Source organism: Heterodontus francisci, chromosome 46 (genome assembly GCF_036365525.1).
Source record: "Heterodontus francisci isolate sHetFra1 chromosome 46, sHetFra1.hap1, whole genome shotgun sequence".
Lineage (NCBI taxonomy): Eukaryota > Metazoa > Chordata > Chondrichthyes > Heterodontiformes > Heterodontidae > Heterodontus > Heterodontus francisci.
The window spans coordinates 18,808,226-18,835,385 of record NC_090416.1 but is presented as its reverse complement, the minus strand read 5'-3'; the positions used below and the strand labels follow the sequence as shown (position 1 = coordinate 18,835,385).

The window sequence follows — 27,160 nt, the reverse complement described above, 5'->3', positions numbered from 1 at the left end:
TGTACCTGTGACTCAAGATGCCTTTTCTTCAGATCTTTTCTTTGGTAGCAGTCTGAATTGTGGGAGGTAGCGGGAAGTTACTTGAGTAGGGGGGGGGAACACAAAGTCTTCTACCTCCCCACAAGTTTGAAATGAGGAAGAGTGTGTGTGTGTGTGCGTGAGTGAGTCAGAGGATGAGTTTGAGGGGAGGGCGCGCGATGGAGTTAACTGTGCTGGGATAGGCAGTGTGGTGCGTGCATGTGGCGCGTTCATGCTTGTGTTGTGTGCGGGCGTATGTACGCGTGTGGGTGCGTGTGATTTATTTTCTTCAAATAATGCACAGAATAATCTTCATTAAATAAGAATTTGCCAAGTCACAAATATGAAACAATATATAGAAATCTTCATGTGATCTGCAAGAAAATAGATCTTTACATGGACCACAATGAAGTTCGCTGCTTATAGAAGCAGGAAGCTTTAAACGATCTGAAAATGATAAATGTATTTTCTCCTCATCAATCAAGATGGAGGCATTGCTGGATCTGGTGCTGAGGAAAGAGGTGAGCCACATGGGCCAAGTGGCTGTGGGGGAGCACTTGGGTCAGTGATGACTGGATCGTAAGGTTTAAATTAGGCAAATGTGACACCCTTATTTCAAGAAAGAGTGTAAGGACATTCCTAGTAACTAGGCCAGTCATTGTCAGTGGTGGATAAGGCTTTATAAACAAAAATCAGGGGAGGAAAAAAAAATCAACAGGCACTTGGCGAGGTTTCAGTTAATTAAGGAGATCCAGCACGGATTTATAAAAGGCAGGTCGTGCTTGACTAATTGATTTTTTTGATGAAGTAACAGAGAAGGTTGATGAAGGAAAAACAATGAATGTTGTCCATATGGATTTTAAGAAAGCCTTTGACGAAGTACCACATTAAAAGCTGGTGAACAAAATTAAGGCTTATGGAATAGGAGGGTCAGTGTCAACTTGGATAAAAATTTGGCTTAAGGAATGTCAAGAAAACACGATATACCAAATGAGAAATATGAATTCACTGGTTGGAAACTTCAGTGGAAAAAATCCCAGAGTTATCTTTTATAATAAAGCAACAGCCAAGATGGCCACCAAAATGTGCATCTAAAATACCAGGAGATCGAATCGGAGACACAAGTGTAACAAGAAGCCCAGCCAGGACAATGCCGTGGCTAACTGAGTAGATTATCCTGATCACCCTCATTAGCAGGACATTCAAAGTCATCTTGAAGCATTCATGAATGGACATGTCCCTCCAGGGAGTAAACATTGACAATATCACCTGAGAGGTTAAGGGTTTTAGACTTTGGACTTCATTAAAAACAAAGGGGGAACTGAGAAAACCATGTGACCGCCAAGGCTGTGAAAAACTGGGAGTTTTGTTACACATAAAGAGACAAGTAGTAACTGAAACTGAGCAGCAGCAGAAGGCTGTGTGCTTCCTTTTGTGTCTCTCTCACTCTCTCCAGAAAACATCAAGTTTGAAAACTGTCTGACTATGGACCCTCCAAGCCTACAGATTGCGACAGCCAGAGACCAGGGAAAGACAGCTAACTACAATTCTGCCTCTTAAAAAAAACCCTGAGTAAAGCGGGCCAGCAACAAAGTGCACTTTGATCAGCTTAAGACTTCAAGAATACAACTCCAGCCAGAAGACCACCGAATCATCCAACTTCAGACTGTGTATTTAATTTTTATTTATTCTGGACTTGAATCCAACCATAAAACCTTCTTTCCACTTTGTAATCTATTTGTGCGCGTGTGCGTGAATGTGAAGTGTTTATTTTTTTATTATTTTAGATCGGGTCTAGCTTGTTGAGTATAAAAAAACCGTAGCTCTTTCTTGTTTAAACTCAAGGAAACCTGTCTGGTTCTTTCACGATCGCATTTATGAAAGTGCTCCTATTTTGATTTTTTTTTTGAGGATTCGTATTTTAGAATCATGGACATTGGTTTATTTGGGAAAACTGAAAAGATTCCATGGATTTTTTTTTTCACAAGGATCACTGAAAGGTCTTGTTTGAAAACAAACTTTTACTGGATATCACATGCGTTATGCTCAATAAACAGCAGAAATCTTGGTGACATGTCACCATTTATGGGGGTCAGGAGTTGGTTTCGCTTCAGAGATGTTGTTCTGGTTCAGTTGGGGTGTGGACTGTAGTTGAAAGCAGTTGGAGAGCAACCTGCCAAGAGAGAAACACTCAGCTTATCTCTTTCCTCCTGTCTGTGAAACCCTGCAAGGATCCAGTGTGAAGGAGCAAAAATCCCTGATGCTGCATTTCTCCTGAGAAGCTGGAAAAACCTGCCAGATTAATTCTCGACTCTGCCTGGTAAGAACTGCTTCAGAAAAGATCCCAGTGACCCGTCTAAGTGTTCTCTGATGCCAGACTGTATGCCATTTTGGACACAACATATCTCATGCGTTTTCTTCAAGAATTAACAAGTATTTGGCCAAAGCATTCTTTTTTTTTTTGGTCTGTTTTTTGTCAAAGAGCTCTGCAGAGAAAATTTCTATTTTTTTCCTCTTTAACCAGTGTGTATAGGGTATTTAAAAAGGGAATTTTCATATTTCAATCTGTCTGTTAATGCTTTACTTTGTTATTGGATAAGTCTTGTTTTTCAATAAACTGATTATTTTATTGTTTATTGAAGAAACCTGGTTGGTGTATTTTATTCTGGGATAAAGAGTAGAATATATGATTCATCATATCGGTAACTGGGTAAACATTTAAATATATGTTGTGACCTGTGGAGAAGTGGAACTAGAAAAGACAGTGCACTCCTCCTGCCTCGATCATAACATATAAAAGGTAAAACACTCACTGAGGTGGTAAGCACAACCACTGTTTGAAAAGGAATAAACCTTGTTGCGAGAAAATGAGAGGAAGGGCAAGAGGGGTGACTGTGACTCCCTCCTCTCCTGGCTGTAACAGGACAGAAAACAGCAGGCTGTGGTAAATGGTTGCTTTACATACTGGAGGATAAGACGACAGTGGTGTTCCCAAGAGTCGGTGCCAGGACCATTGCTTTTTTTGTTTTAAATAAATGATTGGATATTGGAATACAGTAAAATTTCAAAAATTTGACGATGACACCAAACCTGGGATCAAAAAGGGCGGCACAGTGGCGCCGTGGTTAGCACTGCAGCCTCACAGCTCCAGGGACCCGGGTTCAATCCTGGGTACTGTCTGTGTGGAGTTTGCAAGTTCTCCCTGTGTCTGCGTGGGTTTCCTCCGGGTGCTCCGGTTTCCTCCCACATGCCAAAGACTTGCAGGTTGATAGGTAAATTGGCCATTAGCAATTGCTTTAGTATAGGTAGGGAAATATAGGGACAGGTGGGGATGTGGTAGGAATATGGAATTAGTGTAGGATTAGCATAAATGGGTGGTTGATGGTCGGCACAGACTCGGTGGGCCGAAGGGCCTGTTTCAGTGCTGTATCTCTAAACTAAACTAAACTTGGCAGGTGTGGGAGACAGTGTGGATAATAGCAATCAACTGCAACAGGACATAGTTAGGCTAGCAGAATGAGCAGACAGGTAACAGATGGACTTTAATACAGAGAAGTGTGAAGTGATGCATTTTGACAGAAGGGATAGGGAGAGGCAATACAGACTGACTAGTACAGTTCTAAAGAGTGTACAGGGTCAGAGGACCTAGGGATTCATGTGCATCAGGTATGACAGGACATATTGAGAGTGTAACTAGCCAAGTATATAGGATCCTGGACTTCATAAATAGAAGCATTGAGTACAGAAGCAGGGGAGTTATACTGAACCTTTATAAAATGTCTAGTTAGGCCACAACTAGAGTATTGCATCCAGTTCTGGTGATCACACTTCAGGAAGGATGTGAGATTCCTTGAGAGGGTGCACAGGAGATTTACCAGAATGGTTCCAGGGTCGAAGGATTTTAGCTACAAGGTCAAGTTGGAGAAGTTCGGGCTATTCTCCTTGGAACAGAGGAGTACGAAGGGAGATCTGATAGAGGTGTACAAGATTATGACAGGTTTAGATAAGATAGACCAGGAAAAGTTGTTCCCATTAGCTGATGATACAAGAACTAGGGGACACACATTTAAGGTTTTGGGCATGAGATAAAGGGGGGATGTCAGGAACAACCTTTTTTTAATGTAGCATGCAGTAATGACCTGAAACTTGTTGCCCACGAGGATGGTGGAAGCAGAGGCGATGAATGATTTCAAAAGAAATTTAAATGGGCACTTGAGGGAAATAAACTTGCAGAGCTATGGGGATAGAGCGGGGGAATGGGACTGACTGCATTGTTCTAGAGAGCGCAGGCATGGACTCAATAGGCCAAATGGCCTCCTGCTGTGCCATAATGACTATGACTCCAGTTGAGCTCACAAACCAAACTATACAAGATTATTTGATGGGAATTTCAGAGAAGGGGAGAAATGAGGAAATACAAGTCAATAAATGACACTGATATGCACAGAGAAACATTTACACTACACTGGTAGAAGAGCATTCCCAACTGAAATCTCTGTGCCCCAGCTCTTCTCTACTAAAGTCTGTGTTGCCAAACTGACACAAGTCCTGCTTTTGTTATTTCTGTTGACCACAGTGACTCAGCTGTGGTTCTGCAGGTTTCTGATAATTCGAACCCACCATTGCCACAAGCTGTCTCAGCATGCAAATAATTACCGGGACACGCTGCCAACGTTTAATGAATAATCATACTTTCGGCATGACTCTTTCAAAGATTAGGATGGGCAATAAGCACAGTTGGAAGCTTGGCGAATGTACACAAGGAAAGAATTAGTCTAATTTGTTTTCAGTAGTTTGTAGCAAGGTTACAACTGTTCCCTCTTTTTCTTAAATCCTCCCTCTTTCTTAGAATCTCATCTCACACATAGACAGCTGAGTCAAGGAGATGGGCTGGAGCCAAGACACAGACCGATGCTGCTCTGAAAACAACTGCTCAAAGGTATAGCAACAGTAGGGGTGACTGACTGTGATATTTCCTCTTTCTGTGGCCTTGGTGTGGTCACACTGTGGAACTTTGTAGCAAAAGATAAGTGGGGATGTTTGATGATTGCACAGTGTCCAGTACCATTCATAACTCCTCAGATAATTAAGCAGTCCACGCTCGCATGCAGCAAGACATGGACAGCATTCAGACCTGGGCTGATCAGCGGCAATTAACATCTATGCCAGAAGTGTGCCTGCCATCTCCAACAAGAAGAAGCCTAATCACCACCTCTCAACATTCAACTACATTACCATTATCAAATTCCCCAGCATCAACATCCTGGGGGAGCGGGCGTAGTCACCATTGACCAGAAACGGAACTGGAACAGCCACATAAATACTGTGGTTATAAGAGCAGGTCACAGACTGGAAATTCTGCAGTGAATAGCCCACCTCCTGACTCCCCAAAGCCTATCTACCATTTACAAGGCACATGCCAGGAGTGTGATGGAATATTCTCCACCGGATGAGTGCAGCTCAAGCAACACCCAAGAAGTTTGACACCATCCAGGACAAAGCAGCCCACTTGATCTGCACCCCATTCACCACCTTCAATATTCATTCCCTCCACCACCAGCACACAATGACAGCAGTGTGTACCATCTACAAGATGCACTGCAGCGACTCGCCAAGGCTCCTTCGACAGTACGTCCCAAACCCGCGACCTCCACCACCTACAAAGACAAGGGCAGCAGATGCGCGGGAATACCACCACCTGCAAGGTTCTCTTCAAGGACTGTTGTATTTTAGAGCGGGACATTGGCTTATTTTGGGAAAACTGAAAAACTCCATGGATAGGTTTTTTTTTTACCAGGTTCACTGAGGGGTCTGGCTTTGAAAACGACAGCAGGGGTTGTTTTTGACTTGGGGAAGATGTTTACAGAGAAGTGACAGGTCAAGATTTATAGAGGTCAGGAGGCTTGTCTCTTGTAACATTGTTTATGGTTTTGCTTTGGACAGCTAGTGGGATAGGGACAATGGTTTGAAAAGACAGTTGGAGAAAACTCGCCAAGAATAACAAACCACCCCCAAACCAGTCTGTTCCAGCAGTTTGGAAAAAGCCTGCCAGTTTTCCATCACTCGAGACGCTGAAAAGCAAGTGCAAGAAGCAGACTAAAACTGGGGCTGCATTCTTCCTGTAAGGGCTGTGTCAGAAACCTCTGTAGCTTTGCTGGAAGCCTACCAAAACTGATCACCAATGTTGCCTGAAAAGAACTGTTCTAGAAAGATCCCAGTGACAGCCATCTATATATGCATTTGGAACGCCAAACCAAAACAAAGGACATCTTTCCATATCTTCCATTTCTTCTTCAAGAATTAGCAAGTACTTAAACCAAGTGTTTTTTTTTTGGTCCGTTTTTTTTGTATTAGAGCTCTAAAACCCAAATCCCTTTATTTTTCCGGGTTAACTGGTATATGTGTGTGTCTGAGTGAGTGTGAGGAGCTACGATAAAAAGGGAACATTAATATTTCAATCTGTGTGTTTATGCTTTACTTCACTACTGGTTAAGACTTGTTTTATAATAAACTGATAATTTAATTGTTTATTAAAGAAACCTGGTGGTGTGTTTTATTCTGTGATAAACAGAGTCTATGACTGACCGTATTGGAAAGTGGGAAAAAATTTAAATATATGTTGTGACCTGTGGAGAAGTGGAACCAGAACAAACAGTGCACTCCTCCCACCTCAGTTGTAACACTACAGCACGTGGACTGCAGAGGTTTAAGGATGCAGCTCACCACCTAGGGATGGGCAATAAATGCTGGCCTTGCCAGCGAGGCCTACATCCCACGAACAAAAAAGTGCTCAAAAAGGTTAAAGTAAGTCCAGAGGAGCACTTTCAACCCAGTACAACACACATGCATTTATACGTAAAGATATCTAAACCTGAAAAGGGGCTCCTTCAGTTGTTCCTCTACCATGGAGACCTGACATTTCTTGACTTTTGCCTATACTTAGAGATGTTCCAACGTGTAAGTTAGGGGAGCAGCCCACATCCACCTAGAGAAACTCAAGGCCCTGAGTATCACTCAGCTGACACTAGATTTTTCCAGCTTCGGTGCTTCTGAATTAACTTTCATACTAATGTAGAGAAATGAATTTTAACCAAACCCACCTGGTAGAAAACTGACAGGATCAGACTGATGCCTTATTTTACTTTCCACGACTTCAACTGATGCTTACAGTTTTGAACTGCAATGTTAACTGGTACATTTCAACAAATAGCAAGAATGAAGTATTTGGTGGCGGTGGTTGTATATTGGATGTACTCTCTCAATCTTTCTCCTGACCCAGAATCTCCATGCTACTCCTGTGGGAATTTCAATTTCCCATGCTAGTACACAATTGAATGACCAGGTCAATTTTGTACTAATTTCTGCTGAATTAAGGACAGGTGTGAGAAAGTGAGTTAAAAATGAAGGGATGCAACACGATAAAACTCAAGATCCATCTATTTACTGTATCAAAGCTTATTGCAATGGGATTTCATGAGTTATCTACCAGCCAACACACTCCCCTAGTTAGGATCTATCCACAGTAACACTCCTGAGCTACAGATGACTGATTAGAACTTAAAATAATATGGGGACAGGGAGAGGTTCAATGAAGTAGCTTCCAACTGCATTATTTTTATTTTTCAAATGCAGGAAGAGAATAGGTGTTTAGCAGTTTAACTTTCACTCTTGTGACAGGTCTGAGCCTTGAGAGTAAATCCAATCAAATTCACTTGTCAGCTATAAAAAAGCCTCAACTTTCTCCGCTGTCAGAATAACAGTCCCCATGTCTCTAGTCTCTTCACATAACTGAAGTTCCTCATCTTTCATATCTTCACAGCCACAGGCAGTGTGGTTCGAGTCACAAATACCCTCAAGTCATCAGCTATTTGACACAATTCAGTAATTTCTTTTATTCATTCATGGGATGTAGGCGTCACTGGCCATGCCAGCATTTATTGCCCATCCCTAACGGACTGCAAGGGCAATGTGAGGTAGGTACACCCACAGTGCTGTTAGAAAGGGAGTTCCAGGATTTTGACCCAGCGACAGTGAAGGAACGGCGATATAGTTCCAAGTCAGGATGATGTGTAACTTGGAGGGGAACTTGCAGGTGGTGGTGTTGCCATGCATCTGCTGCTCTTGTCCTTCGAGGTGGTAGAGGTCGCGGGTTTGGAAGGTGCTGTCTAAGGAGCCTTGGTGCGTTGCTGCAGTGCATCTAGTAGATGGTACACACTGCTGCCACTGTGCGTCGGTGGTGGAGGGAGTGACAATCAAGCGGGTTGCTTCGTTCTGGATGGTGTCGAGCTTCGAGTGTTGTTGGAGCTGCACCCATCCAGGCAAGTGGAGAGTATTCTATCACACTCCTGACTTGTGCCTTGTAGATGGTGGACAGGCTTTGGGGAGTCAGGAGGTGAGTTAGTCGCCGCAGGTTTCCAAGCCTCTGACCTGCTCTTGTAGCCACGGTATTTATATGACTACTCCAGTTCAGTTTCCAGTCAATGGTGGCCCCTAGGATGTTGATAGTGGGGGAGTCAGTGATGGTAATGCCATTGAATGCCAAGGGGAGATGGTTAGATTCTCTCTTGATGGAGATGGTCATTGCCTGGCACTTGTGTGGCGTGAATGTTACTTGCCACTTATCAGCCCAAGCCTGGATATTGTCTAGGTCTTGCAGCATTTCTACACGGACTACTTCAGTATTTGAGGAGTTGCAAATGGTGAACATTGTGCAATCATAAGCAAACATCCCCACTTCTGACCTTATGATTGAAGGAAGGTCATTGATGAAGCAGCTGAAGATAGTTGGGTCTGGGACACTACCCTGAGGAACTCCTGCAGTGAAGTCCTGGAGCTCAGATGATTGACCTCCAACAACCACAACCATCTTCCTTTGTACTAGGTATGACTCCAACCAGCAAAGAGTTTTCTCCCTGATTCCCACTGACTCCAGTTTTGCTAGGGCTCCTTGATGCCATACTCGGTCAAATGCTGCCTTGATGTCAAGGGCAGTCACTCTCACCTCACCTTGAGTTCAGCTCTTTTGTCCATGTTTGAACCAAGGCTGTAATGAGGTCAGGAGCGGAGTGGCCCTGGCGGAACCCAAACTGAGCGTCACTGAGCAGGTTATTGCTATGCAAGTGCTGCTTGATGACATCTTCCATCACTTCACTGATGATTGAGAGTAGACTGATGGGGCGGTAATTGGCCGGGTTGGACTTGTCCTGCTTTTTGTGGACAGGACATACCTCGGCAATTTTCCACATTGCCAGGTAGATGCCAGTGTTGTAGCTCGACTGGAACAGCTTGGCTAGGGGTGCAGCAAGTTCTGGAGCAGAGGTCTTCAGTGCTATTGCCAGAATATTGTCAGGACCCATAGCCTTTGCAGTATCCTGTGCCTTCAGTCGTTTCTTGATATCATGCGGAGTGAATTGAATTGGCTGAAGTCTGGAATCTGTGATGCTGGAGACTTCAGGAGGGGGCCCGAGATGGATCAACAACTCGGCTCTTCTGGCTGAATAGGGCGGCACAGTGGCGCAGTGGTTAGCACCGCAGCCTCACAGCTCCAGGGACCCGGGTTCGATTCTTGGTACTGCCTGTGTGGAGTTTGCAAGTTCTCCCTGTGTCTGCGTGGGTTTTCTCCGGGTGCTCCGGTTTCCTCCCACAAGCCAAAAGACTTGCAGGTTGATAGGTAAATTGGCCATTATAAATTGTCACTAGTATAGGTAGGTGGTAGGGAAATATAGGAACAGGTGGGGATGTTTGGTAGGAATATGGGATTAGTGTAGGATTAGTATAAATGGGTGGCTGATGTTCGGCACAGACTCGGTGGGCCGAAGGGCCTGTTTCAGTGCTGTATCTCTAATCTAATCTAATATTGTTGCAAATGCTTCAGCCTCATCTTTCGCACTGATGTGCTGGGCTCCCCCATCATTGAGGATGGGGATATTTGTGGAGCCACCTCCTCCAGTTAGTTGTTTAATTGTCCAACACCATTCACGACTGGATGTGGCAGGACTGCAGAGCTTAGATCTGATCCGTTGGTTATGGGATTGCTTAACTCTGTCTATTGCATGCTGCTTATGCAGTTTGGCATGCAAGTAGTCCTGGGTTGTAGCTTCACCGGGTTGACACCTCATTTTGAGGTATGCCTGGTGCTGCTCCTGGCATGCCCTCCTGCATTCTTCATTGAACCTGGGTTGGTCTCCTGGCTTGATGATAATGGTAGAGTGGGGGATATGCCGGGCTATGAGGGTACAGATTGTGGTTGAGTACAATTCTGCTGCTGCTCATGGCCCACAGCGCCTCATGGATGCTGAGTTTTGCATTGCTAGATCTGTTCGAAATCTATCCCATTTAGCACAGTATCCTCAATGTGAAGGCGGGACTTTGTCTCCACAAGGACGGTGCGGTGGTCACAACTACCGATGCAGTCACGGATAGAAGCATCTGCAGCACGCAGATTGGTGAGGACGAGGTCAAGTATGTTTTTCCCTCGTGTTGGTTTCCCCCACCACCTGCCGCAGACCCAGTCTAGCAGCTATGTCCTTTAGGACTCGGCCAGCTCGGTCAGTAGTGGTGCTACCGAGCCTCTCTTGGTGCTGGACACTGAAGTCCCCCACCCAGAGTACATTTTGTGCCCTTGCCACCCTCAGTGCTTCCTCCAAATGGTGTTCAACATGGAGGAGTACTGAGTCATCAGCTGAGGGAATGCAGTAGGTGGTAATCAGCAGGAGGTTACCTTGCCCATATTTGACCTGATGCCATGAGACTTCCTGGGGTCTGCAGTCGATGTTGAGGACTCCCAAGGCAACTCCCTCCCTACTGTAGACCACTGTCCCGCCACCTCTGCTGGGTCTGTCCTGCCAGTGGGACAGGACAGACCCCGGGATAGTGATTGCAGTGTCTGGGATATTGTCTGTAAGGTATGATTCCGAGAGTATGACTAGGTCAGGCTGTTGCTTGACTAGTCTGTGGGACAGCTCTCCCAACTTTGGCACAAGCCCCCAGGTGTTCGTAAGGAGGACTTTGCAGGGTTGACAGGGCTGGGTTTGCCATTGTCGTTTCCGGTGCCTAGGTCAATGCCGGGTGGTCCTTCCAGTTTCATTCCTTTTTATTGACTTCATAGCGGTTAGGTACAACTGAGTGGCTTGCTCGGCCATTTAAGAGTTAACCACATGGCTGTGGGTCTGGAGTCACATGTAGGCCAGACCAGGTGAGCAGATTTCCTTCCCTAAAGCACATTAGTGAACCAGATGGGTTTTTACAACAACCGACAATGGTTTCACAGCCATTAGACTAGCTTTTAATTCCAGATTTATTAAATTCAAATTCCACCTTCTGCTGTGGTGGGATTCGAACCCATATCTCCAGATCAATACCCTGGGTCTCTGGGTTACTAGTCCAATGATAATACCACTACGCCCCCACCTCCTTAGTTGCTTTAAGTCAGGTCTTTAAAATTATGAAGGGGTAGGTGATTTTAACTTCTCCTACATTGACTGGGACTCACTTAGTGCTAGGGGCTTAGATGGGGCAGAATTTGTAAGGAGCATCCAGGAGGTCTTCTTGAAACAATATGCAGATAGTCCAACTAGGGATGGGGCCGTACTGGACCAGGTATTGGGGAATGAGCCCAGCCAGGTGGTCTAAGTTTCAGTAGGGGAGCATTTCGGGAACAGTGACCATAATTCCATAAGTTTTAAGGTACTTGTGGATAAGGATAAGAGTAGTCCTCGGGTGAAGGTGCTAAATTGGGGGAAGGCTAATTATAACAATATTAGGCAGGAACTGGAGAATTTAGATTGGGGGCGGCTGTTTGAGGGTCAATCAACATCTGACATGTGGGAGTCTTTCAAATGTCAGTTGATTAGAATCCAGAACCAACATGTTCCTGTGAAGAAGGAGGTTAAGTTTGGCAAGTTTCGGGAACCTTGGATAACACGGGGTTTTGTGAGCCTCGTCAAAAAGAAAAAGGAAGCATTCGTAAGGGCTGGAAGACCAGGAACAAACAAATCCCTTGAGGAATATAAAGACAGTAGGAAGGAACTTAAGCAAGGAGTCAGGAGGGCTAAAAGGGGTCATGAAGAGTCATTGGCAAACAGGATTAAGGATAATCCCAAGGCTTTTTATACGTATATAAAGAGCAAGAGGACAACTAGGGAAAGGGTTGGCACGCTCAAGGACAGAGAAAGGAATCTATGTGTGGAGCCAGAGGAAATGGGTGAGGTACTAAATGAGTACTTTGCATCAGTATTCACCAAAGAGAAGGACTTGGTGGATGATGAGCCTAGGGAAGGAAGTGTAGATAGTCTCAGTCATCTCATTATCAAAAAGGAGGTGGTGTTGGGTGTCTTGCAAAGCATTAAGGTAGATAAGTCCCCAGGGCCTGATGGGATCTACCCCAGAATACTGAGGGAGGCAAGGGAAGAAATTGCTGGGGCCTTGACAGAAATCTTTGCATCCTCATTGACTACAGGAGAGGTCCCAGAGGACTGGAGAATAGCCAATGTTGTTCCTTTGTTTAAGAAGGGTGGCAAGGATAATCCAGGAAATTATAGGCCGGTGAGCCTTACGTCAGTGGTAGGGAAATTATTAGAGAGGATTCTTCGGGACAGGATTTACTCCCATTTGGAAACAAACAAACTTATTAGTGAGAGGCAGCATGGTTCTGTGAAGGGGAGGTCGTGTCTCACTAATTTGATTGAGTTTTTTGAGAAAGTGACAAAGATGATTGATGAAGGAAGGGCAGTGGATGTTATCTATATGGACTTCAGTAAAGCCTTTGACAAGGTCCGTCATGGCAGACTGGTACAAAAGGTGAAGTCACACGGGATCAGAGGTGAGCTGGCAAGATGGACACAGAACTGGCTCTGTCATAGAAGACAGAGGGTAGCAGTGGAAGGGTGCTTTTCTGAATGGAGGGATGTGACAAGTGGTGTTCCGCAGGTATCAGTGCTGGGACCTTTGCTCTTTGTAGTATATATAATCGATTTGGAGGGAAGTGTAGCTGGTCTGATTAGTAAGTTTGCGGTTGACACAAAGGTTGGTGGAGTTGCGGATAGTGAGGAGGATTGTCAGAGGATACAGCAGGATATAGATCGGTTGGAGACTTGGGTGGAGAAATGGCAGATGGAGTTTAATCCGGACAAATGTGAGGTAATGCATTTTGGAAGATCTAATGCAGGTGGGAAGTATACAGTAAATGGCAGAACCCTTTGGAGTATTGACAGGCAGAGAGATCTGGGCGTACAGGTCCACAGGTCACTGAAAGTGGCAACGCAGGTGGATAAGGTAGTCAAGAAGGCATACGGCATGCTTGCCTTCATCGGTCGGGGCACAGAGTATAAAAATTGGCAAGTCATGCTGCAGCCGTACAGAACTTTAGTTAGGCCACACTTAGAATATTGCGTGCAATTCTGGTCACACTACCAGAAGGACGTGGAGGCTTTGGAGAGGGTACAGAAGCGGTTTACCATGATGTTGCCTGGTGTGGAGGGCATTAGCTATGAGGAGAGGTTGGATAAACTCGGATTGTTTTCACTGGAACGACAGAGGTGGAGGGGGCGACATGATAGAGGTTTACAAAGTTATGAGCGGCATGGACAGAGTGGATAGTCAGAAGCTTTTTCCCAGGGTGGAAGAGTCAGTTACTAGGGGACATAGGTTTACGGTGAGAGGGGCAAAGTTTAGAGGGGATGTGCGAGGCAAGTTCTTTACACAGAGGGTGCTGAGTGCCTGGAACTTGCTGCCGGGGGAGATGGTGGAAACAGGTATGATAATGACGTTTAAGAGGCATCTTGACAAATACACGAATAGGATGGGAATAGAGGGATACGGTCCCCAGAAGTGCAGAAGGTGTTAGTTTAGGCAGGCATCAAGATCGGCGCAGGCTTGGAAGACCGAATGGCCTGTAACTGTGCTGTACTGTTCTTTGTTCTATAGGGGTAGACACACTTGTATGGGGCTGGTGTGTGAGGGCGAGGATACTAAAACTGGGGATGATCAACAAAGATGGTCACGAATAAATTCTACAAGGAATTCAGGAGAAACCTCTTGCATTTATACAGTGCCTTTAACATAGCAAAATGTCCCAATCAGATGATAATGTGAAACTCGCTATCATATGGGGTGGTTGAAGTTAACAGCATAAATGTATTTAAGGGAAAGCTGGATAAACATGAGGGAGAACGCAACAGAATGTTCATGTCTTTAGATGAAGAGGTGTGTGGAGCATAAATATTGACAGACTAGCTGGGTCAAATGTTTCCGTGCTGTGAAATCTACATAGCGCTATATAATTTTATGTTGTTGCTTCAATAGTACCCATCAAGATTCGATAATCAGATTTTTGCAATTTTTTTTCTTTTACATGTTAAAAAGCTGCACTGCTTCCTCTGCTTACATTCGTGCGCCACTTAGAAACAGCAATACTGTGCACACAACATTTGTGGGTATACTATGGGACGTATTCATCATCAGATCCAGGAAGGCTATCAATCATTTTTGCACATCCTCATGGCCACCAGAACAACAGCAGGATAAATGGGAGATTCAAAAACATAAGTACAGGACTCCCAGGTTACTACAGCTTATGGAAAAGGTCTGCATGGCTAGAATGTCATACTGGATACTGAACAGCAGCATCTAGGGAGACAATTACCAAACTGTGTCAAATGGTAGCAGAAGACTTGAGGGTCTTTGTGACTAGAACACTCTGCCCTTGGCTGTGAAGGTCATAGCTGCACTTCAACTTTTCACTGCTGCATTATTCCAATTACCTTGCAGTGATTTTCAGGCATTAGCCAGCATACAGGGTCCACCTGCACTCAAGACATGATTAATACAGTTCCAGAAGGATCATCCACTTCCAGACTCTCAGAGCAGCTGCTGAAGACGCAGTAAAAATTCAATATCATCTCTGCTCCCCAAGGTTTTGGAGGTGATCCACTGCATCCACATGGACATAGGGTAGTGAAAATCTTCCATTCAACCAATGTGCAGATGGTCTGTAGTACAGACAGAATGCTGATGCACTCTGAATTCAATTAAAACATGATCATGCTATATTTGTGAAGATCTCCAAGGGACTAAACCAGAAGGTGAGGCAGCTATTGCCTAAGAGATTAGACAAAAAATATTTATCCTTTTGAGATTGGGGACTTTTGGGTGTTAAGATGAGCAACACTATACCCAAGGCTAGCTAATATCAAACGTGCATATGGGTGTATCCTACCAACCTTGTGCCCACAGTGAGATTACACAGAATTATACACATGGATGCAATAAATTATCTGCCAAAATGCAGCTCATTCTTCTCCTTCTGCTATATCACCAACCATTCCCATGACCCGAACTGGTTACCTTCGGCATCATTGGACTAAAGAGGACTCCAAGTGCACATTGGGCACATTCTGCAGCCTTTATCTACAGCTGTGTGTGCTTGACAGTCAGAAGGGCAGTTTCTGCTTCAATGCTGTATTCATACATCACAGAAATGCTTCACGACATCGAGCTAGTATTGATGTCCTCTTCACTGGCCTGCCTTCTGGTGCTTGGATTTCGTTGGACGGGCCGGGGGAAAGCTGAAGACTTGAGCTGACCTGAGTAAATGCTGCCCTCCTGATCGGTACCTCATCGACATTGATGTGACATCTCAGTGCAAATGGAACTAACTTCACTCCAATGTTTCGGATCAGTCCAGCCGGACTGGTGACTAGCTTGTTTTATTTAGGGGATCAATGGCAATTTCCTGCGCGTTCAAGGGCTACAAGGATGAGTAGGCCATTCAGCCCGTCGAGCCTGCTCCACCATTCAATTACTATCCCCATATTCCTTGATATCATAAGTTTCCAGACATCTAATGATTTCTGTCTTGAACATGCTCAATGACTGAGCTTCCACAGCCTTCTGGGGTAGAGAATTCCAAAGATTCACCATCCTCTGAGTGAAGAAATGCCTCCTCACCTCAGTCTTAAATGGTCTCCCCCTTATTCTGAGACTATGTCCCCTGCTTCTAGACTCACCAGGCAGGGGAAACATCCTATCTACATCCACCCTGTAACGTCCTGTAAGAATTTTTTAAGTTAGAATAAGATCACCTCTCATTCTTTGAAACTATAGAGAATACAGGCCCAGTTTCCTCAATCTCTCATCAGACAATCCCACCATCCCAGGTATCAGTCTGGAAAACCGCCATTGCACTCCCTCTATGACAAGCATATCCTTCCCATGGTAGCATGCTCGCTTTTAGTGGCTCATGAACAAGGACCAGATTGATTCCTGGGATGACAGGACTGACGTATGAAGTGAGATTGAGTTGGTTAGGATTATATTGGCTGGAGTTCAGAAGAGTGAGGGGGGATCTCATAGATACCTATAAAATTCTAACAGGACTTGACAGGGTAGATGCAGGAAGGATGTTCCCGATGGTGGGGAGTCCAGAACCAGGGGTCATAGTCTAAGGGTACAGGGTAAACATTTCAGGACTGAGATGAGGAGAAATTTCTTCACCCAAAGAGTGGTGAACCTGTGGAATTCGTTACCACAGAAAGCAGTTGACGCCAAAACATTGTATGTTTTCAAGGAGTTAGATATAGCTCTTGGGTTTAAAGGGATCAAAGGATATGGGGCGAAAGCGGGAACAGGTTACTGAGTTGGATGATCAGCCATGATCATAATGAATGGTGGAGCAGGCTCGAAGGGCCGAATGGCCTACTCCTGCTCCTATTTTCTATGTTTCTATGACACCCAGGTCCCTTCGGACACCAACACTTTCCAACCTCTCACCATTTAAGAAATATTCTGTCATAGAGTCGCACAGCATAGAAACAGGCCCTTCAGCCCACCGCGTCCATGCCGACCATAATGCCTATCTATACTAATCCCACCTGCCTGCATTAATTCCATATCCCTCTATGCTTTGCTCATTCAAGTACCTGTCTAGATGCCTCTTAAATGTTGCTACTGTTCCTGCCTCCACCACCTCCTCAGGCAGCTCATTCCATATACCCACTATTCTTTGTGAAAAATTTACCCCTTTGATTCCCTTTAAACCTCCTCCCTCTCACCTTAAATCTATGCCCTCTCATTTTAGTCACCCTTACCATGGGAAACAGACTCTGGCAATCTACCCTATCTATGCCTCTCAATTTTATAAGCCTCTATCATGTCCCCACACAGCCTCTTTCGCTCCAGGGAAAACAGACCCAGCCTATCCAATCTTGCTTTATAACTCAAGCCCTCCAAACCAGGCAACATCCTTGTGAATCTTTTCTGCACCCTCTCTAGCTTAAATCACATCTTTCCTGTAGTGCGGCAACCAGAACTGCACACAGTACTCCAAATGCGGCCTAACCAACGTTATGTACAACTGTAACATGACGTCCCAACTCTTGTACTCAATGCCTCGACCGATGAAGGCAAGCATGCCATATGCCTTCTTCACCACCCTGTCTACTTGTGTTGCCACTTTCAGGGAACTATGTACTTGCACCCCAAGGTCTCTCTGCTCAACAACACTCTCCAGGGCCCTGCCATTCACTGTATAGGTCCTGCCCTGGTTTAACTTCCCAAAATGCATCACTTCATACTTGTCTGTGTTAAATTCCATTTGCCACTCCCTTGCCCACTTTCCCAGTTGATCTATATCCTGTTGTAACCTTAGACAACCTTCTTCACTGTCCACTATACCACCAATTTTGGTGTCATCTGCAAACTTACTAATCATGCCCCTTACATTCACATCCAAGTCATTAATATGTATGACAAACAACAGAGGGCCCAGCACCGATCCCTGCAGCACACCACTGGTCACCAGCCTCCAATCTGAAAAACAACCCTCCACAACCACCCTCTGCCTCCTATCACCAAGCCAATTTTGTATCCAATTTGCTAGCTCACCCTGGATCCCATGTGTTCGAACCTTCTGGACCAGCCTACCATGGCAAAGGCCTTGCTAAAGTCCATGAAGACAACGTCCATCGCCCTGCCCTAATCAATTCTCTTGGTCACCTCCTCGAAAAACTCAATCAAATTCATGAGACATGATTTCCCACGCACAAAGCCATACCGACTATTATCCCTCATCAGACCATGCCTTTCCAGATGCATAGACGTCCTGTCTCTCAGAATCCCTTCCAATAACCTTCCCACCACTGATGTAAGGCTCACCGGCCTGTAGTTTCCTGGCTTATCCCTGCTGCCCTTCTTAAATAAAGGCACAACATTAGCTATCCTCCAGTCTTCCAGTACCTCACCCGCAGCTAACGATGACACAAAAAACTCTGCCAGGTCCCCAGCAATCTCCTCCCTTGCTTCCCAAAGCATCCCAGGATACACCTGGTCAGGTTCTGGGGATTTATCCACCTTACTGCACTTCAAAACCTCCAACACCTCCTCCTTTGTAATGTTGATATGCTCCAGGATATCGCCGTTCCCTCCCTCGAACTCACTAGCTTCCACGACCTTTTCCACGGTAAATACGGACAAGAAATATTCATTTCAGACCTCGTCCATTTCCTGTGGCTCCACACATAGATTGACACACTGATCCTTAAGGGGACCTACTCTCTCCCTAGCTACCCTTTTACTCTTAATTTTTTATTTAGAGATACAGCACTGAAACAGGCCCTTCGGCCCAAGTCTGTGCCAACCAACAACCACCCATTTATACTAATCCTACATTAACCCCATATTCCCCACCACATCCCCACCATTCTCCTACCACCTATCTATACTAGGGGCAATTTACAATGGCCAATTTACCTATCAACCTGCAAGTCTTTGGCTGTGGGAGGAAAACGGAGCACCCGGCGGAAACCCACGCGGTCAAAGGGAGAACTTGCAAACTCCGCACCGGCAGTACCCAGAACTGAACCCGGGTCACTGGAGCTGTGAGGCTGCGGTGCTAACCATTGCACCACTGTGCTAGTATCTTTTAGGATTCTCCTTTATCTTATCTGCCAGGGAAATCTCATGGCCCCTTTTCGCCCTCCTAATTTCCTGCTTAAGTGTACTCCTACATCCCCTATACTCCTCGAGGGACTTGCTCGATCCCAGCTGCCTATACTTGACATATGCCTCCTTCTTTGCCCTGACCAGACTCTCAATATCCCTCGTCAACCAAGGTTCCCTGAACTTGCCAGCCTTGCCCTTCCATCTAACAGGAACATGCCGGCCCTGAACTCTTCCTAGCTCACTTTTAAAAGCCTCCCACTTGCCAGACGTCCCTTTACCTGTAAACAGACTCTCCCATTCAACTTTTGAGAGTTCTTGTCTGATGCCATCGAAATTAGCCTTCCCCCAATTTAGGACTTCAACCTGAGGACCAGTCTTATCCTTTTCCATAACTGTCTTGAAGCTAAAAGAGTTATGGTTACTGATCCCAAAGTGCTCCCCCACTGACACATCAACCACCTGCCCATCCTCATTTCCTAAGAGAAGGCCGCGTGGAGGGCCATCTCTAGTAGGGCCATCCACATACTGCTTCAGAAGACTATCCTGGACACACTTAAATTCTTCCCTATCTGACCCCTTAGCACTAAGGCAGTCCCAGTCAATATTAGGGAAGTTAAAATCACCTATTACAACCCTATAATTCCTACACTTAACTGTGATTTCCCTACATATATGCTCCTCCACTTCCCTCTGATTATTGGGGGGCCTATAGTATAATCCCATCAAAGTGATCACCCCTTTCTTATTTCCAAGTTCTACCTACATGGCCTTGCTGGATATTCCCCCCAGGATATCCTCTCTAAGTACTGCCGTGATGTCCTCCCTAATCAATAGTGCAACTCCCCCCTCCTCTCTTACCTCTGTCACGCCGGAAGGATTGGTACCCCGGAACATTGAGCTGCCAGTCCTGCCCATTCCTCAACCACGTTTCCGTAATAGCTATAATATCACAATCCCATGTACCGATCCATGCTCTGAGTTCATCTGCCTGACCTGTAAGGCTTCTTGCATTAAAGTAAATGCAGTTTAGCATACCAGACCTTCCACGCTCCCTGTCCTGCCCCTGCCCAGCCTGCCTACTGGACTTGATTGCTTTAACCTCCACATTTGCCTCAACTATCTCATCTGAGAGACTACTAGTTCGGGTCCCACCCCCCTGCAAGACCAGTTTAAACCCTCCCGAGTAGAACTAGCAAACCTCCCCGCAAGGATATTGGTCCCCCTCCAGTTTAGATGCAACCCCTCCTTCTTGTACAGGTCACCTCTGCACCCGAAGAGATCCCAATGATCCAAGTAGCTGAAGCCCTCCTGCCTACACCAGCTCTTCAGCCACTCATTCATTTGCACAGGGAGTAATCCTGAGATTACAACCCTCGAGGTCCTGCTTTTTAACCTTCTGTCTAACTCCCTATATTCACTTTGAAGGACCTCATCTCTCTTCCTGCCTATGTCGTTAGTACCAATATGGACCACGACCTCTGGCTGCTCACCCTTCCCTTTCAGAATGTCCTGCAGCCGCTCGGAGACATTCCTGACCCTAGCACCAGGGAGGCAACATACCATCCTGGAGTCTCGTTTGTGGCCACAGAATCCCCTATCACTATAGCTCTTCCAACCCTTTTCCTCCCTTGCTGTGCAGCAGAGCCCTCTGTGGTGCCACGAACCTGACTGTTGCTGCTTTCCCCTGGGAGGTCATCCCCCCCCCAAAAGTATCCAAAGCGGTATCTCTGTTTGAGAGGGGGATGTCTGCAGGGGACTCCTGCAATACCTGCCTGTGCCGACTACTCCGTCTGGTGATCACCCATCTCTTTTCTGCCTCTGCAGCCATTACCTGCAGTGTGACCACCTCACTAAACGTGCTATCCACGACTTCCTCAGCATCGCGGATGCTCCACAGTGAATCCACCCGCAGCTCCAGCTCCGTAATGCGGGTAGCCAGTAGCTGCAGATGGATACACTTCCTGCACACATGGTCACCAGGGACACTGGAAGCGTCCCTGATTTCCCACATAGCACAGAAGGAGCAAAGCACGGGGCTGTGCTCTCCTGCCATGACTTACCCTTAGGTTAATCAGTTACTCCCTTAATTAAAAAATACTAAATTATACCAGGGGCCTTGTTCTACCCACTTCAATCTAAAGTCCTTAAAAAAAACACTTCAGTAGTACTCACCTTATCAACAGAGATTTTTTGCCAACAAAAAAAAACTTACCCCTTTTTTTTTGATATTCTAACAGCTGCTACTCACCAACCAATCACCTTGCAGCTCTCCTCTGACGTCACTGTTTGCCTTTTTTTTCCCCTCAAAACTCAGGCGCGCTCGAAGAGGTTCGACTGATCTCCTCTCCTCTCCGCTCCCGGAAGGTCAGAGACTGGACCTCGATCCTCGGGGTCGATTTATAGGCTCAGCTCATGGCGTTCACCCCACAGGTCCGCTCTGCTCCTGGAAGGTAATCGGGGTCGATTTTGGGCTCCGCTCCCAGCGTTCTCCCCACAGGTCCGCTCCGCTCCCGGAAGGTAAGAGGATTGTGTCTTTATGCTTTTTCTACCAAAGCGGATAACTTGTTCACATTATATTCCATCAGTCGCCATCTTGTCCATTCACTTAGCCTGTCCAAGTCTGCTTGAAGCCTCCTTGCATCTTCCTCACAACTTACATTCCCACCTAGTTTTGTGTCATCAGCAAATTTGGAAATATATACAACTGACCCCCACATTCAAAGCATTTATATAGAATGTCAACAGCTGTGGCCCCAGCACCGATCCTTGTGGTACCCCACTAGTAAAAGCCGGCCAACCTGAGAATGACCCATTTATACCTACTTTCTTTTCTGTTAGCCAATTCTCGATCCATGCCAGCATGTTGCTCCCAATCCCATGTGCTGGAATTTTGTTTACGAACCTCCTACGTGGAACCTTATCAGAAGCTTTCTGAAAATCCAAATACACCACATCCACTGGTACTCCTTTATCTATGCTACAAGTAACATCCTCGAAAAAACTCCCACAGGTTTGTCAAATCCTTTATAATAGATTCTAATATTTTCCCTACTACTGACGTCAACCTTACAGGTCTGTAGTTCCCAGTTTTCTTTCTCCCTCCTTTCTTAAATACTGGGGTTACATTTGCTACTTTCCAGTCTGCAGGAACCTTTTCAAAATCTATAGAAATCTGAAAAATAACCACCAATGCATCCGCTATCTCTACAGCCACCTCCTTCAACACTCTGGGATGTAGTCTGGTCCAGAGAATTTATCAACCTTCAATCCAGTTAATAAAAAGGTAGTACTTGAAAAATTATTAATTTCTTTCAGTTCCTCTTTTTCACAAGTCCCTTGGTTCCCTAGCATGTCTGGGAGATTTTCTGTATCTTCTTCTGTGAAAACAGACACAAAGTAATTGTTTAGTTTCTCCACCATTTCCCTATTCTCCATTATAAATTCTCCTGGCTCCACCTGTAATGGACCCACATTTGTCCTTGCTAATCTTTTCCTTTTCACATATCTAAAAAAGCTTTTACAGTATGGCTTTATGTTTCTCGCTAGCTTGCATTCATATTCTCTTTTCCCTTTATCAATTTCTTGGTCATCCTTTGCTGGATTCTAAATTGCTCCCAATCCTCAGGCTTAGCACTTTTTCTGGCAACCTTATAAGCCACTTTCCTGTTGTTTTTTTTTGTGTCTTAGAGGAATGCATATTTGTTGCAGACCATGTAATACTTCTTCAAATATTAGCCATTGCCTATCAAATCTTTTAGTGTATTTTCCCAATTTACCATAGTCAACTTGCCCCTCATACCTTCATAGTTTCCTTTATTCAAATTTAAGACCCTAGTTTCAGAATGAACTATATCTCTTTCAAACTTAATGTAAAATTCTATCATATTATAAGCTAAAAGTGATAACTTTGTCTCCACAGCAACTGACTAGCTCAACTTCACAAGAGCAGATATTCACCTGGTTGACTGGAGACTGCAAAGTTCGCACATTCATAAACTGTACATGCAATTCCTCCATTAAAGGCCCCAATAGCCCACAGCTGGAAAGTCTACCCTGTGAAGAGCAAAGTTCAATGGCTCAGCTTCTTTATTCAATTCCTCTGGTAATATAATCTTTGGAAAGGTAGCACATGACTCATAAAAGCTCTAATGAGTAGAACTGAGTGGCTTGCTAGGCCATTTCAGAGGGCAGTTCAGAGTCAAACACATTGCAGTGGGTCTGGAGTCACATGTAGGCCAGGCCAGGTAAGGACAGCAGATTTCCTTCCCTAAAGGACATTAGTGAACCAAATGGGTTTTTACACCAATCGACAATGGTTTCATGGTCACCATTAGGCTAGCTTTTTTTTTTAAACTGCATATTTATTAATTGAATTCCAATTTCACCATCTGCCATGGTGGGATTTGAACCCATGCCCCCAGAGCACTAGCCCGGGCCTCTGCATTACTAGTCCAGTGACACTACCACTACGCCACCACCTCCCCTCACAGAGTTGAAAATGCCCAACACAAAAAATTCCTCTGCCAACACAGGCAGCAGTATCCAGCAATAACATTATATAGCACCCTCCCCCATCCCCAAACTACCCAGGGCTGGCCAGCTCCAAACATGTTTCCAGGCCAATCTAAGGCACCAACTCCTATTAAAATCAATGGAGCTGTTTCAGGCCAAAACCAACCGGAACCTACATTTGTGAGGTCTCTCTACAGGAAAGCAAATATGCAAAACACTGGCCTCCACATGGGTAAAAATGTGTAATATCAATTATTAATACTGATTAATATCAGTGTAACCTTTCTGTTGCCCTGTGTCTAACTGCTATATTGCACAGAAGTTCACATTGGGTATTGCAGGAAGAATGGGTCCCATTCAATGAGCCTTTTCCTTGCTGCATTTCATAAATACCAATCAATGGCTCAATTCCTAGAACCCACAGTGAAAAAGCAGAACCCTTCTAAATCAAACTACAGTACACTGTGACATCAAGATAACCTCCAGCAGCCTTTTGTTTAATTCCAGTGATAATTCTGACTGTCCACAGAAGCATAAGTAGTTAAAGAAAGAGAAATATGGCTGCAATTTAATTTGCAGTTTCAAATGACATCAAGTGAATCAAAGCTCAGATTACAACCTTCGTGTCAACACACCTACCAAGTATCTGATATGTACAAGCACACAGGTTGTTTGCTATGCTTGCACTCACGACTTAAAAAAAGCTTCATGTATGTTTTATTCCTCCACTACAGACAAATGACTTGTCTACTGGCTTTGTGATCTAACTAACCCATAATCCAAGGATCCATAATACAAGTCACTGGACATCAGCATGGAATGACTTGCTTTCCTCTGCTTGGTGGATCAGGCAGCACTCTTCCAATAAGATTGTAACCGGACAGGAATTGGAGAGGAAAATGTGTCAACACCATGCGCAGAAGCTCTTTGGGGCACCACCTCTAAATTTTCCTCAAGAAATAGTACAGCACGAATATTACACAGCACAAATATAGTATCACATCAAAACATTCCTACTTAGAATACTTCTGTGGCATCATGTTAACACTATTTTACCGAGACAACGTACTACTCGGCTTTGCAACAATGCCATGCATGGAGAAATACTGTGCAGTTCACAGCTACAACAGGGATAGCTTGGAAACATTTTTGGAAATGACCTTACCACTTAGAGAGAGTAAACTATTCTTCATGGTCTCAAACCTCATTCATGTTCATTCAAACTAATGTGTAGGAACGTAACAACTGTTCTTAAAGATGCGAGAATCAAAAGAATTTACGGTACAACTTTCATAAAAATGAACAGGAAAAACTCTGCATCTTCTGTTCCTCAGATATAAATTAAAGCAATTCTGTATAACAGTTCCCAGTGACTCGGGGGTATCTAGAAGATCTCAAACAATAATATTCAATGAGCATATTATTAAAGTTACAAGTCCAAACCAAAGAACCTCACATATATCTGCAAATCACTTCTTGGTAATCATTTATTTGTGTTAAGGGAAAGGTGACAGCACCGATCAGGACACTGATAAGATAAACAATGTCACTACAAGGTGTTGGACAAAACACTACGCAAAATTGAGTAAACAATCAATATACTCTCTGTTCAGAAAAGAATGGATTTTGGAAAAGAAATTACAACATATAGGTATTCTACAATTATACTGAATTGACAAAACAACATGGGAACAGAAGACCACCATTCAGAGCCCCGAGCCTGCTCTGCAATTCAATTAGATCATGGATGACCTGTACCTCAGACCAATTTAGCCGCTTTTGCTCCTATCTCAGATATCCTTACCAAGTAAACATTTAGCAATCTTAGTCTTGACAGCTTCCATTGTCCCAGCACCCACAGTCTTTTGGGATATCAGCAATAGGAGCAAGAGCAGGTCATTTTGCCCTTTGAGCCTTTTTCATTATTCAACAAGTCATGGCTCATCTTCTACTTCAACACCACCTTCCCTGCACTTTTCCCATATCCCTTAAATCCCTTGGTATCCAAAAATCTATCAATCTCTGTCTTGAATAAACTCAGCAACTGAGTATCCACAGCTCTCAGGGGTAGAGAATTCCAAAGATTCACAACCCTCAGTGAAGAAATTACTCACCTCAGTCTGAAATGGCCGACCCCTTATTCTAAGACTGTAACCCCATTCCCGAAGGCTCCCCAACCGGGGCAACATTTTCTCAGTATCCACCCTGTTAAGCCCCTTCAGAATTTTAATTAGATCACCTCTCATTCTTCTAAACTCCAGGGAATATCAGCCTAGTTTACTCTCTTCATAGGAGAAAGAGAGTTCCAGACTTCTACTAACCTATATGTGAATAAGTGCTTCCTGGTTTCACTCCTGAATAACTTGCCCCCAATATTAAGATTCTGCCCTCTTATTCTGGATTCCCCCAAAGGAAATAGATTTTCCAGATCTACCCTTTTAATATTTTAAACACCTCGATCAGGTCACCCCTCATTTTCTCAACTCAAAGCAATACAAACCAAGCTAATACAACATGTCCTTAGTTTAACCCTTTAATAAATTACCAGGAAGTGAATTGCAGATCTATGTGAGGTTCTTCATTGATTTGGACTTGTAAAAATTTTGAGGGGCCTGGATAGAGTGGAGGTGAAGGGTCTATTCACCTTGGCAGAGAGATCAGTGACGAGGGGCCATAGATTTGAAGTGATTGGTAGAAAAATTAGAGGGGAGATAAAGAAAAACCTTTTCACCCAGAGGGTGGTGGGGGTCTGGAACTCACTGCCAGAAAGGGCAGTTGAGGCAGAGACCCTCAACTCATTCAAAAGGAGTTTGGATATGCACCTCAAGTACCATAATCTGCAAGGCTATGGACCAAACGCTGGAAGGTGGGATTAGAATAGGTGGATCGTTTTTCGGCTGGCACAGACACGATGGGTCAAGTGGCCTCTTTCAGTGCCTTAAACTTTCTATGATTGAATTCCCAGTATCATTCTGGTGTGACTATACTGCAACCACCAAGGCCTTTATATCCAGAACTGCCCAGAACTGAATGTCGTACCCCAGATGGGAACTGATCAAGGTACTATGCAACTGAAGCATAACATCCTCCCCTTTGCATTCCAGCTCACAAATGGAAAGTTAGCCTCCGAATTCAGATCTGTCTCTGTTCCAAGGTGGGAGTATCATAGTACAAATTTTGGAATCATGATCAAAATATACTGTTCAAAACATTGCAAAATCATCACATCTGAGAGCAAAGCACCTTCATTCAAGTACAAGGGCTTTCTTAAAGCCTTCCAATCAATCTGCATTCCTAATTTCTGGGTTTGTTGCTTTGAATTCTAGTAAAAAAAATCTTGTGCAAAGTCAGCTGTGAGCAACATTTTTTTTTTAGAACTAGAAAACTTCATATTTAATAGGATTTGAACAGAACAACCTTGGAGATTACAAAATACTTTAAGCAAATACAAAAACACTTCAGCATTTTCATGAACTAGAATGCTAAAAGGAACGGCTACGCATCAAAATTAATCCCATTCTCAGCTCTTCCTTCAGGAAACTTTGTTCAACTACATGATGCATGCAACAGAAGGTGGACTCCACATCAGTGCTGCTCAAACAGGGAAATATGTCCTTGTGCATCGCATCAGAACTGCACCATGCCCATAGAGACTGCAAGATTTTACTGGCTATAATACTAACTTTGGAGGTCA

General features: G+C 44.6%; 1 protein-coding gene across 8 annotated transcripts in view; it reads right to left on the bottom strand.

Annotated features, from left to right (window-relative positions):
* Positions 1-27,160, bottom strand: part of ash1l (ash1 (absent, small, or homeotic)-like (Drosophila)) — a 271,172-nt gene that overhangs the window by 150,258 nt on the left and 93,754 nt on the right. The window lies entirely within an intron of this gene.